The 12413-nt window shown below is 38.4% G+C and overlaps 1 pseudogene; it reads right to left on the bottom strand.

Moving 5' to 3' along the window:
* Window positions 1-6749: 6749 nt before the first annotated feature.
* The window catches only part of LOC133762942 (zinc finger protein 596-like), a 28127-nt pseudogene continuing 22463 nt past the window's right edge, over window positions 6750-12413 (bottom strand).

The raw sequence follows: 12413 nt of genomic DNA, 5'->3' as shown, positions 1-12413 counted from the left end.
GATGGTTTCGGGTCGTAGATTTAAGTCTTTAATCCATGTTGAGTGAATTTTTGTGTAAGGTGAAAGGTAGGGGTCTTGCTTCAAGCTTCTGCACGTGGAAATCCAATTTTCCCAGCACCATTTATTGAATAGGCTGTCCTTATTCCAGGGATTAGTTTTGAATCTTTGATCAAATATAAGTTGGCTGTAGATGTTTGGATTGATTTCTGGTGTTTCTATTCTGTTCCATTGGTCTATCCTTCTGTTTCTGTACCAGTACCATGCTGTTTTGATAACAACTGCCCTGTAGTATGTCTTGAAATCTGGTATTGTGATGCCTCCGGCTTTGTTTTTGTTGTACAAGATTGCTTTGGCTATTCGAGGTCTTCTGTGTCTCCATATGAATCTCAGCATCATTTTTTCCAAATCTTGATGTAGGCACCTATTGATATAAACTTTCCTCTTAACACTGCTTTTGTTGTATCCCATAGGTTTTGGTATGTTGTGCTTTTATCCTCATTTACTTCCAGAAAATTTTTGATTTCTCTTTTAATTTCTTCTATGACCCATTGTTCATTCAGGAGCATGTTGTTCAATCTCCATGTGTTTGCACGTGTTCTAGGGATTCCCCAGTTGCTAATTTCCAATTTCATTCCTTTGTGGTCTGAGAAGCTGCATGGTATGATTCTAATTCTTTTGAATTTGCTGAGACTTGCTTTATGGCCTAGTATGTGGTCAGTCCTAGAGAAGGTTCCATGTACTGCTGAGAAGAATGTAAAGTCCTTAGATGTAGGATGAAATGTTCTGTAGATATCTGTTAGATCCATTTGGGCTATAGTGTCATTTAAATCTACTGTCTCCTTGTTGATCTTCTGTCCTGTTGATCTGTGTATCTCTGCGAGTGGAGAATTGAAGTCCCCCAGTACTATTGTATTGGGGTCTAAGTCTCCCTTTAAGTCCCTTAACAAGTCTTTTAAATAAGCTGGTGCCCTGTAATTAGGTGCATATACATTGATAATCGTTATATCTTCCTGTTGAATGGATCCCTTAATCATTATATAGTGCCCCTCTTTGTCTCTCCTGACAGTTTTTGTGGTAAAGTTTATGTTGTCCGATATTAAGATGGCTACGCCCGCTCTTTTTTCATTTATGTTGGCATGGTATATCTTTTTCCAGCCTTTCACTTTCAGTCTGTATGGATTATTGTTGGAAAGATGAGTTTCTTGTAAGCAGCAAAAAGATGGGTTTTGTTCCTTAACCCAATCAGCCAATCGGTGTCTTTTAACTGGACAGTTCAAGCCATTAACATTCAATGTGACTATTGAGAAGGAGTAACTTTGTCTTGTCATTTGCCAAAGATTTTTTCTAATATATGGCTTGAGACTCCTGTGATCTTTTGCTCTGAGGTTTCCTTCCTTTATCTTCTTTCATATTGGTTACCGTGTTTCTGTGTTTCTGTATGTAACACATCTTTAAGCATCTTTTGCAGGGCTGGACGAGTGGCGACAAATTCTTTCAGTTTCTGTTTGCTGTGAAAGGTCTTTATTTCACCTTCATTCACAAATGAGAGCTTTGCAGGATATAATATTCTGGGCTGGCAGTTTTTCTCTCTTAGTACCTGGGCTATATCTCGCCATTCTCTTCTAGCTTGTAGGGTTTCTGATGAGAATTCAGCTGTGAGTCTAATTGGAGATCCTCTGAGAGTAATCTGGCGTTTCTCTCTTGCACATTTTAGGATCTTTTCTTTGTGTTTCACTGTGGTGAGTTTGATTACGACGTGTCGTGGTGAGGATCTCTTTTGATCATGTTTATTAGGGGTTCTATGAGCTTCCTGTACTAGGATGTCTCTGTCCTTCTCCAAACCTGGGAAATTTTCTGCTAGGATCTCACTAAAAAGTCCTTCTAATCCTTTCTCTCTCTCCATGCCTTCAGGAACTCCTAGAACCCGAATGTTGGGTTTTTTAATAGTATCCTGTAGATTCCTGACAGTATTTTTTAGATTTCTGATTTCTTCTTCTTTTCTTTGATTTGACTGTTTCCTTTCCTGTTCTCTGTCTTCTAATCCGATATTCTCTCTTCTGCTTCACCCATTCTGTTTTTAAGGCTTTCTAATGCGTTTGTCATTTGATCTATTGAGTTCTTCATTTCATTGTGGTTTTTTGTCACTATCACAGTTTCCTGTTCTACTAGTTTTTTTCATTTCATTTTGATTCCTCCTTAATATTTCATTTTCATGAGAGAGATTTTCTATCTTGTCCATTAAGGATTTCTGTAGTTCAAGAATTTGTTTTTGAGAACTTCTTATTGTTCCTATCAATTTTTTGAGATCTGCTTCTTGCATTTCCTCTATCTCTTCATCTTCATAATCTTGCATTGGCGTGTCTTGTTCATTTGGAGGCATCATAGTGTCTTCCTTGCTCTTGTTACCTCGGCTTCTACGTTTGTTGTTTGGCATGTTGGAGATAATTTATTTTTTATTTTTATTTTTATTTATTTATTTATTTTTTTTGCTGTGGTGTTTTTTTCTTGTTATACTATGCCTCTAAGTGGGCTGTCTGCTTTGATGGATCCTTAGGGGCTGTGATGGGTGTGGCCAGAGAGCTATGCTTGATTCTTCAGGTTTAAGGCTGTGCAAAAAGCGACTCACCCAGACTGTTCACTCCCTTGCTCCTTACTGGATTGCTCTCTCTCTCTCTCTCTTTTTTTTTTTTTTTTTGACTCAGTTGGGAAGTAATCCCGAATGGTGAGTGAAATTGAGGGTAGTTGAAATCTGGCCTCTTTGAGTATTCATTTGATCTACCCCTGGGACCACACAAAGAGTTTATGCAGCCCTCAAGGCGTTCACAAGATTCACCAAATTCCGAAGTTACTGAGTTTGTGGCTGCGCTTTAGATATGTAAAATGGCGCTCTTTGTTTTGCTCCTTGAGATGACAAGAGAGGCCTCTGCTTTTCCCCCCCAATGTCTTGGGTTTCTGCTGTCTTTGTCTTACCTCCCTCCGGTTCCCGCGCTGGCGAGAGACTGTGGCTCCTCTCCTGCGGTTGAGTTTCCACGCGGTGGGCTGCCTGCAGGTCCTCTGTGTCACATCCACTAGATCCGGAAGCGTTTCCTCTGCAGCTTTTTTCTTGAGTCTTTTCCTGAGGCTACAGTGATTCCACTTTTATGAAACTTTATTTTCCCAAACTACGGCGCACGTCCTCACTATCCGCCATCTTGGCTCCGCCCTGCTTCAGTCTTTTGTAGCAAGCTTTAGTTATTTGACTGCTATTGCCCAATTACTTCATACCTATAAAATAAAGATAATTGCTATTATGTATACTCTATAGGTTGTATGGTTGAGAGGATTGAATGAAGTAATAAACATAAGACCACTTATGACAGTAAGTTATACTCCAACACCTGGAAGCTGTTATTACTATTTTTATTACTTGACCACATTTCATTCTCTTTTCGCTATTTCATGCCACTCTCTCAGATTGTGCACGTAAATCTCAATTTGAATTTTATTCTTGTGACATAGAAACTGTTGCTCATGGGCCTGGACACTAAGTCATATTCTTCACCTTAACACTCATCTGAACAGTGCCTCATTTTTCCATTTTTGTTGATAATATTTCCTTGAGCTTTACACATAGAAATCATATCTTTTATTGTTTGCTTTTCCCTATGTACAAGAGCTAAAAAGGGGCTAAATGCCAATTTAGAATAGATTCATTAAGTGTTTTTAAAATGGGACTCAATGTTTTAATAACTGTTACATGGTGTTTACTGTGTTTTAGGTATAAAAAAATTTGGAGAATTTTATATTTTGGAATATTCCAAAAACACACATGAATACCTGTAAATGTATAATATATGAAACTCCATAATGTTCATGATACATTTTTGTCTAGTATCCACTCACAGATAATTTTGTCTACATATCTGCACCTCTACTGTCTGGATATTTTTTCTCTAAGTAGTTCAATATACTTCTCAAAAAGATAAAGACCTTTTGAAAAATACCATACCAGTATTACACATAAACATAACTTTTATAAAAGCCTTATGTATTAAAGGTTTTCATAGATAAAGAAACCAGTCACAGAGAATTTAAGTAACTTACAGAGCTTATAAATAACAGAGGTATAATTTGAAAGTAAGGGGTTTGGCTATATTCTCTGTGTTCTTTTTTTTTTAAGATTTAATTTATTCTTCTGAAAGGGAGGGGGAGAGAGAGAGAGAGAGAGAGAGAGAGAGAGAGAGAGGGAGAATATCTTCCATCCACTGGTTCACTCTCCAAATACTACAGTGGCAGGCGGCCTGGCCAGGAGATAGAACTCAATCTGGATCTCACATTTGGGTGGTAAGGGCTCAAGAACCTGGGCCATCTTCTGCAACTTTCCCAGGTATATTAGCAGGGAGCTGGATCAGAAGTGAAGAAGTTGGGCCTCCATCAAGTGTTCCGATATGGGATGTCTGGGATGTTGGCATCATAAGTAATAGCTTAACTTCCTGTGCCATAATGTGGGCTCCTTGTTCTGTGTTCTTAATCACTTAGATATATTAACTTGTCAAATAAAAAAAATACAATAGTATTTTTTCTGAATGCATGTAATGTTTCAGCTTTTAGAGTTCTTTATGCTCTAAGATGGGTAATCTTGTTGAATATAAATATCCAATTTTGCTTTTTACACTTGCATGGGATTAGATTTCAGGTATCTGTTTATTTTTTATTTTTTAAAAAGATTAATTTATTTATTTGAAAGTCAGAGTTATACAGAGGAGAAGCAGAGAGAGAGAGAGAGAGAGAGAGAGAGAGAGAGGTCTCCCATCCGATGGTTCACTCCCCAATTGGCTGCAATGGCCAGAGTTGCGCCGATCTGAAGCAAGGATCCAAGAGCTTCTCTGGGTCTCCCACACAGGTACAGGGGCTCAAGGGCTTGGGCCATCTTCTTACTGTTTTCCCAGGCAATAGCAGAAAGCTGGGTCAGAAGTGGAGCATCTGGGTCTTGGACTGGTGCCCATATGGGATGCCCATGCTTCAGGCCAGGGTGTTAACCCGCTGTGCCACAGTGCCAGCCCCAAGATTTCAGATTTCTGAATTTGAATTATGTCTCTACCATTTATTATCCTTGTGACATAACTGTTCCTCTGGAAACCGTAGTTCTTTTGTCTTTTATATGATGATATAATACTGACCTCATGGAGTTGCTGTGAGTATTGAATAGGTTGATGTATGTATGCTTGTATGCATCTATGTACAGTGTTTGGCACATGTATCGGTTCTTAATGCTTTATAAATATAATACAGTTGGGCCGTTAAGTATGCTAGGAAGAGAATAGTATATTCCAAAGGTTTGGGTTTTTTGACATTTAAATGCTAACACATGGAAGTTATTTTTTAAAAAAATTTTTTAAAGGATGTTAGTGTATTTGATTATACCGACTCTCTTGACTTGATTGGTTAGTCAGCAATCCTTTGAATGGCCAAAAACTGCATTGATGAAGACTCAGTACAATTGATTTAAAAGTGCCTCCTAATTTACAGCTGAGGAGCTGTCAGCTTGTTAAATCAGAATGAATGTTGTCGCACGTTAGGTCCTATGAACAAAGGAGCATCATTTTCAAGAAACGATACCTATCTCTTTGAGCTACTTTAAAGCCATTTGTCAACGTCCCTCCTGGAAAGACAGAAATTCTCATGGAACACTGCACACAGCTTTTGTTGGTAGACTAGTTCCACTCTAGCCCTCAGCTGGAACCCACATTGTGAACAATAGGCTGGAGGCTGAACACTGTTATGACCAGAGCAGTGGAAAAACATGAGTGTGTGTGTGTGTGCGTGTGTGTGTATGTGTAGGGGTCCTTATATGTGTACCCTCTAAAATGAAATACAGCTTTTTCCTAATTACCTACTAATATGGGTTGTATATGCCATTCCTAGACACCACTGATTTGGTTAATCAAGGACTGATCACAGAATATTTTGCCGGACTTTTGCTCTGCTCTATAACATCTGATGTTCAGAAAACCTCATTCTAGATTCCCTTTGTTTTTTTCCTTGTTCATATTAGTTCTTTACTAGGTTTATATTGAACAATTGAACCGAGTGAAATAAAACACATGCTTTTCCAACATTATATTTAATTGCATGCCCTATTATTTGTCACCCATGTGATTGATATCCCTTGCACATTTTGACAACAGCAGCATTCCTTTTAGTATTCTCACTCAATGAAAGTATCACCTTGTAATCTCATTTTATTCCAGTTCTTTTTGTTAGGTCAAAATGAGAGAACAATTTTGATTTACAAGCAGCAGCTGAGCTTGGCTCTTACCTTAAACATATCCTTGCACAATGCAGAAAATAAATGTTATTGCCTTCTACAGACATTGCATTTGAGATTTTTCCTCATAAGTCTTTTTTTTGAAGGCTTATAAACTTTAGATTTTACTCATTTGTTTAAGGAATAAATTATAAATGAAGGCATTTCCACACTGATGACAGGCATAGAATTTCTCCCTTTTAATGGAGTTGTAGATAAAGATTTTCCACATTTATTTAACTTGCAGTTTTGGTCTTCTTGTATCATATATGGTAACTGAATGTCCAAAGTCTGTGCCATGTAGGTGAAATATATATATGGATCCCCTCCACTTTGAATTAACATAGGTTAAGTGAAACAGTAATGATCAATAAAGGTTCTTCCACACTGATTAAAAACAAAGTTGCTTCTGTGTGTTAGTCCCAGGTGTGTTTATTAGTTGAAGTTATTGCTGATGAATCTGTCATATGACTTGTACAGTGTGCGTTGTCTCATGTTGTTTAAGGTTAAAATGATTCCTGAAGGCTTTCCCACATAGAGGGCATTCATATGGTTTCTCTCCAGTGTGAACTCTCCCATGAAGCCTAAAGTTATAACTTCTATTGAAGGCCTTATCGCATATATCACATTCATATGGCTTCTCTCCAGGGTGAGTTCTCTCGTGTTGTCTAAGGACAGATGAAGATGGAAGGCTTTTCCACACAGACAACATCCAGGTGCTTTCTCTCCAGTGTGAGTTCTCTCACGTTTTCTAGGGTCAGAGCAATGGGTGAAGGCTTTCCCACCCAGACGACATCCATGTGGCTTTCTGCCAGTGTGAATCGTCTCATGTTGCCTGAGATTAGAACTTTTACTGAAGATTTTTCCACACATGTGGCATTCAAATGTTATCTCTCCATTGTCATTTTCTTGTACTGTATAAGGGAAGTGCTTTGAATAAAGGCATAACCACATAGATGACTCTCATATGACTTATACCTTGTATGGATTTCCTTATGCTGATTAAAAGATGACAAGCCAATGAAAGATTTCCTATTTTTTTTTTTGCTTATATAGGGTTTCTTTCTTATGCCAGTTATAACATTTTGAGTCAATGTTATATGTTCAGTAGAATCTTCCCTGAAATCACGACATTCAAAAGAATTCTCTAGAGTATGAGATCTCATACACATCAGATGACTAATGTTCTCTACAATCACATCTCTGAACATCTTTCTCTGGGATGTGTTCACTCTCCCTGGGTGAAGTCCACGGCTGCATCCTCAAAAGTCATGGATTCCTCAGAATTTGCAAGGTCGATGTGTGGATGGAGATCGCAGAGTGTTCGGTGGCATGGGAGGAGTTCTGGGGGTGTGTTTTGCAATCGGCAGAAATCCAGGACCCCAGAGCCGTTCAGAGGTCCCCAAAGGGAGAGCAAAATCACTGGGGGACATTGGATCACCAATGTAAGGTTATCCGAGTCACGGCACCAATGTTATATATTGTTAGCCGTCGCAAAACACAACAAACACCGGAGTAAGGGAAAGGGTTTATTGGGAAACACCCAACAGACTGGAGTGAAGGGGCGGCGAAGGAAAAAGAGAGAGAAATAGTATAAGAGAGAGAACCAGAGGAGAGGAGCTAGTGAGGAGAGAAGATAGAGCAGAGAGAAGAGAGACGAGAAGAGAGGAGCCGAGAGAGAGCCAAGAGAGAGCCAAGAGAGAAGAACCAAGAGCTCCTCATAAGTCTTTCTAAATCATCTTTTACACTTAAGGCTCTGGCCATCCCTAAACTGGGAATCCTTCCAAACTTAGCCACACTTTGCACGACAACCTCACTTTACACGGAATGCAAAGTGAAAGTTGTAGAGGATGCAGATTCTCTTAAATTTTCTGTTACAACCAAATTTCTTGCCTCTAGCACTGTGTGTGTAGGAGAAATTAAACTGCCTGATTTTCCTATGTCTGTGTCAAGGTAATAACTTATGCTGCCTGGTCAAACTCTTGGCAGGGCTTAGATAACATAGCAGCTTTCTAGAATTTTACATTAAAACTCTCTGAATGAAATAAAAACTCCAAATTATATTCAGTTAGAGAATTTAATTCTAGGTGTGAGATTAGAAAATTGTTGGAGTGGTTTGTTAGTTGGATGAGTTTGATTTTTCACTTGGCTGTTGTTTCGTTTTACCTTTCCCTCTATCATCTATAGTCATCTATTTACAAGTTTGTTAAGTATATATATATATATATATATATATATATAAATGTACCTTTTTTAGTGTAGAGTTTGTTGATTTTTGACAAGCGTATATTCTGGCAACCACTACCCCTAATAAAACATTTCCATTACCCCCCACTTTTCTTTAGGCCCCTTTTAAGGTGATAGGAAGAAAGAACACCCATCAGGGCTGTCGTTCTTAAAAGAAAACACATCACCCAAACCCAGCTGTAACCACATGACTTTCCTTTAACAAAAGCAACATTTGCTGTAATGATTTTATTTTGAGTAGAGACATGCAGGCAGCAAAAGAGCAGCTCAAAGAGGAGGAGGGAGGGGGAGGGTGGAAGTGAGTGGGTGGTGGGCAGCAGTTTACTACAACTACAATTCACTCAGGATGCTGCACCAGCTTCAGAGCGACCTGGCTTCCTGCAGCTTTAGCAAAAGGGATAAATTATAGTTGACATCTGCAATGAAGGACAGCAAGATGACCCAGAGGGAAAAATGTCAGATGTGGTAGAGGTCAGAGAGCTTTGTAGAAATATTATTCAACAAAGGCAAGTTTGGTAATTGTTATTCAACAAATGCAGGATTGGTTACAGACATCAAAGGCAACTGCTAGTGAGTCAAATGGCGGGAGAGGCATGTGTTCAATAGCAGGAAGTATACAGGGTGTCCCAAATACAGGTCAAGTTGTTGACCTTTCATTCAATCAAATAATTCTGCCAGGGCAAGGCAGAGATAGGAGTTCATAGTGGTTGACATAGTGGGTGAGAAGATGAGACAAAGGCAAGGCAGTTGTTGATCCCAATTAGACAGCATTTATTTTTTGATGAGATAGGTCTGAGTTCTTTTCCCACCACATTTCTGTAGGCGTTTGATATTGTTCAGACAGCTCAATTATAGGATTTTGATGCCTTCGCTGGTTCAATCAATCATCTGTAGTAAGGTTTGGGTTGTTTGCATGCTGCAATATGCTGATGAGGATAGCATTTAGGGCATTCATTATAAGAATGGTGGGAGTGCAGCAGGGGGAACACTCAAGCTATTTCTGATTTAAATTATCTGCACTTGATAGGATCTAAAAAGACTAATTGGAAGATGGAATAAGATAGAAGTCTCCATTTTGCCTGTATGTCAGGCTCAATTTTTTCTTATTCCATATGTACAACATTATTTAAATCAAAGTGCATGCAAATTGGTGCATAAGACAGCAGAAAAGAAAAGATTTCTCTGGAGGCTGCATCATTGCCATCCCATAGGAATGTAGGTTGGAGTCTTGGCTGCTCCACTTCCAATCCAGCTCCCTGTTAATGTACCTGGGAAAGCAGCAGAAGATTGTCCACTTGGGTCTCTGCCAACCACATGGAGACCTGCATGGACTTCCAGGCTCCTAGTTTTGGCCTGACCCAGCCCTGGTGGCCTTTGCAGCCACTGGGGCAGTGAGTCAGCAGATAGATCTCTCTCTCTCTCTCTGTTTGTAACTCTGCCTTTCAAACAAATAAATACATCTTTTAAAAAAGGATTTCTCTGGTTAAGGATTCAGAGTAGTTAAAAGAGAATCATGGAAGGAGGCAGAAAGGAGAGAGTGCAATAATTGAGTTTCCTGTTCACATTCAGATTAATTTCCAAAGCAAGAGGATTTTAGCAATGACTGGGACGCTGGGAAGCATTTCCAGCAGTAGTGGTACATGAGTGTTTCCTGCCACCTCTAACAAGAAGAAATGCCAGTGATTTAGTTGATTTTGGAGGATCTCCATGGAATGCCAGAGTTTCCCTTTGAGATAGTCTTGTATTTCACCAGAACTCGATCCACTGGTTTTTATTTGTAGAGTTCCTCCCACTTCCTCACAAATGGTGTGTGACACAGTTTTTTTCATGCCGTAAGATATCTTTTATCCTCTCCATGCCATATGACTACTTATTACTGTTTGAAAGGGATAAATAATCCTGAAACATGGGCACAATTTTTGCATAGACATGCACTTGAATTACCCACTGTTTACTGTGATTTTTGTTAATTTGCAGCAAGCCAGGATGCCTGATAGTTACATTCCTGCTCTGACAGATGCCTGTTATTTCTCTTTTGGTACATGCTAATTTTCCTAAAACTGGAGCCCTCAGCTTATTTTCTTTGATATGGTTTAAGAAAATCCCAAATTTATCAGGATCAAAATATAGTACTATTAATGAAATTTTGTTAAGATTTTTCCCACCAACCAAAGTATATTCTGATGAAGCAAAAAAATGCATACAACTTTACACTCTAATTATGCAAGCCACCTTTTAAGTATAATCTTTCCTCTTTCCCCCAATTTTTTGAGGCACTAGTTTTCTTTTAGTTTTCATTCTTCAAGTGTGGCTGGATAACAATGACTTTAACTTTCCATCTTACAGCTATTAAAGACCTTGACCTGTTGGTCCTAATAAAAGTGTTATGAACCATGGCCTGCTAAAATGACTTCACTCCCCCTTCCTCCCTCACCCCCATAAATTCCCTTAGTGGGTGATAAAACCCTGTATTACAATGTACAGATTTGGTCTCTGTTAAAGCTATTGATGGTAATTTCTCTGCTGTGAGCATTACATTTAGGGCAGCCAGATGCTCCTCTCAGGTCCATCTTATAACATACTCTTGCAGTATTCCAAGAACTCCTTTGGGACCAGCAAATTATTCTGTTTTGCAAGTGCCATTATGTAACATAACTCCATCCAGGAGAAGCTGTACATACAGGGAGGAAAAGTAACTCAAATTGGGAAAGCCACTTTTTTTTTTTTAAGCATTTAACAAAACCTCATTCCATTTGTTTTTGTCCATGTTTTTAGCTTCCTGTAGTTAGGGACTTCAGGGAAAAGCTGGCAGTTGTCCTAAGGGCACAAATGATTTTCACTCTTTGCTGTTTTGTTTCTGAAAGGTTACAAAACGGATGAGCTCAGGTAAACAGATCCCATGTCTTTGTGTTTATTCTGAGACCGCATATTCTCAGTTTTTCTGATAAATATGTTGTACTTTCTTCCATTTATTCTCTTGATGATTATTACATCAACCTAGGAAGGCTTGAGTGCTGCTATAGCTACAGAGAAATCTGTTTGAAGAAGACATTTCTAAAGATGAGTGAATTTTTTGGACTTTTTTTTGTATTTTATTTTAAAATTTTTTTTAAGTTTTACAAGTTTCATGTATTTCATATATACAGATTTAGGAACATAGTGATACTTCCTTCACCTACTCTCTGTTCTACCCACATTCCAACCCCTCCTTCTCCTCCTCCTCCTCCTCATATTCCCACTCTTAATTTTTATAAAGATCTATTTTTAGTTTACTTAAGGATCGTATAGTTAGTCCTACATTAAGTAAAAGAGTTCAACAAATAGTGTGAAGAAAGAAAAAAAAAAAACCACCGTTCCTTAATGGAAGAGACAAGGGCTGTAATTAATCATCACAAAATAGACCTTTTATTGCAGCTAGATCAGCATCTTCAGGGTCTCAGACACTGCAGTGACTTGCACAGTTCCAGAGCTCATTACCTTTGCTTGTATTATTTTATGTCTATTTGGATAATCTTCCTCTTCTCCATCTAATCCATAATTAGTGATTTGTGTCCGTCAGGATGTATTACATTATTTTGTGACAACAAACGATTTCAAAACTCTCAGTATACATTTTGGCAAATTCCATAGGACTATCAGTGATGTATACAAAGGTGTATTTTTATTTTATTTATTTATTTATTTTTATTTTTTCAACTTTTATTTAATAAATATAAATTTCCAAAGTACAGCTTTTGGATTATAATGGCTTTTCCCCCATAACCTCCCTCCCACCTGCAACCATCCCATCTCCCACTCCCTCTCCCATCCCCTTCTTCATCAAGATTCATTTTCAATTATCTTTATATACAGAAGATCAACTTAGTATATACTATGTAAA

Source organism: Lepus europaeus, chromosome 1, assembly GCF_033115175.1.
Source record: "Lepus europaeus isolate LE1 chromosome 1, mLepTim1.pri, whole genome shotgun sequence".
In the NCBI taxonomy this organism is placed as follows: domain Eukaryota; kingdom Metazoa; phylum Chordata; class Mammalia; order Lagomorpha; family Leporidae; genus Lepus; species Lepus europaeus.
Note: the sequence above shows the minus strand (reverse complement) of the source record. Positions and strands in the feature narration are given on the sequence as shown.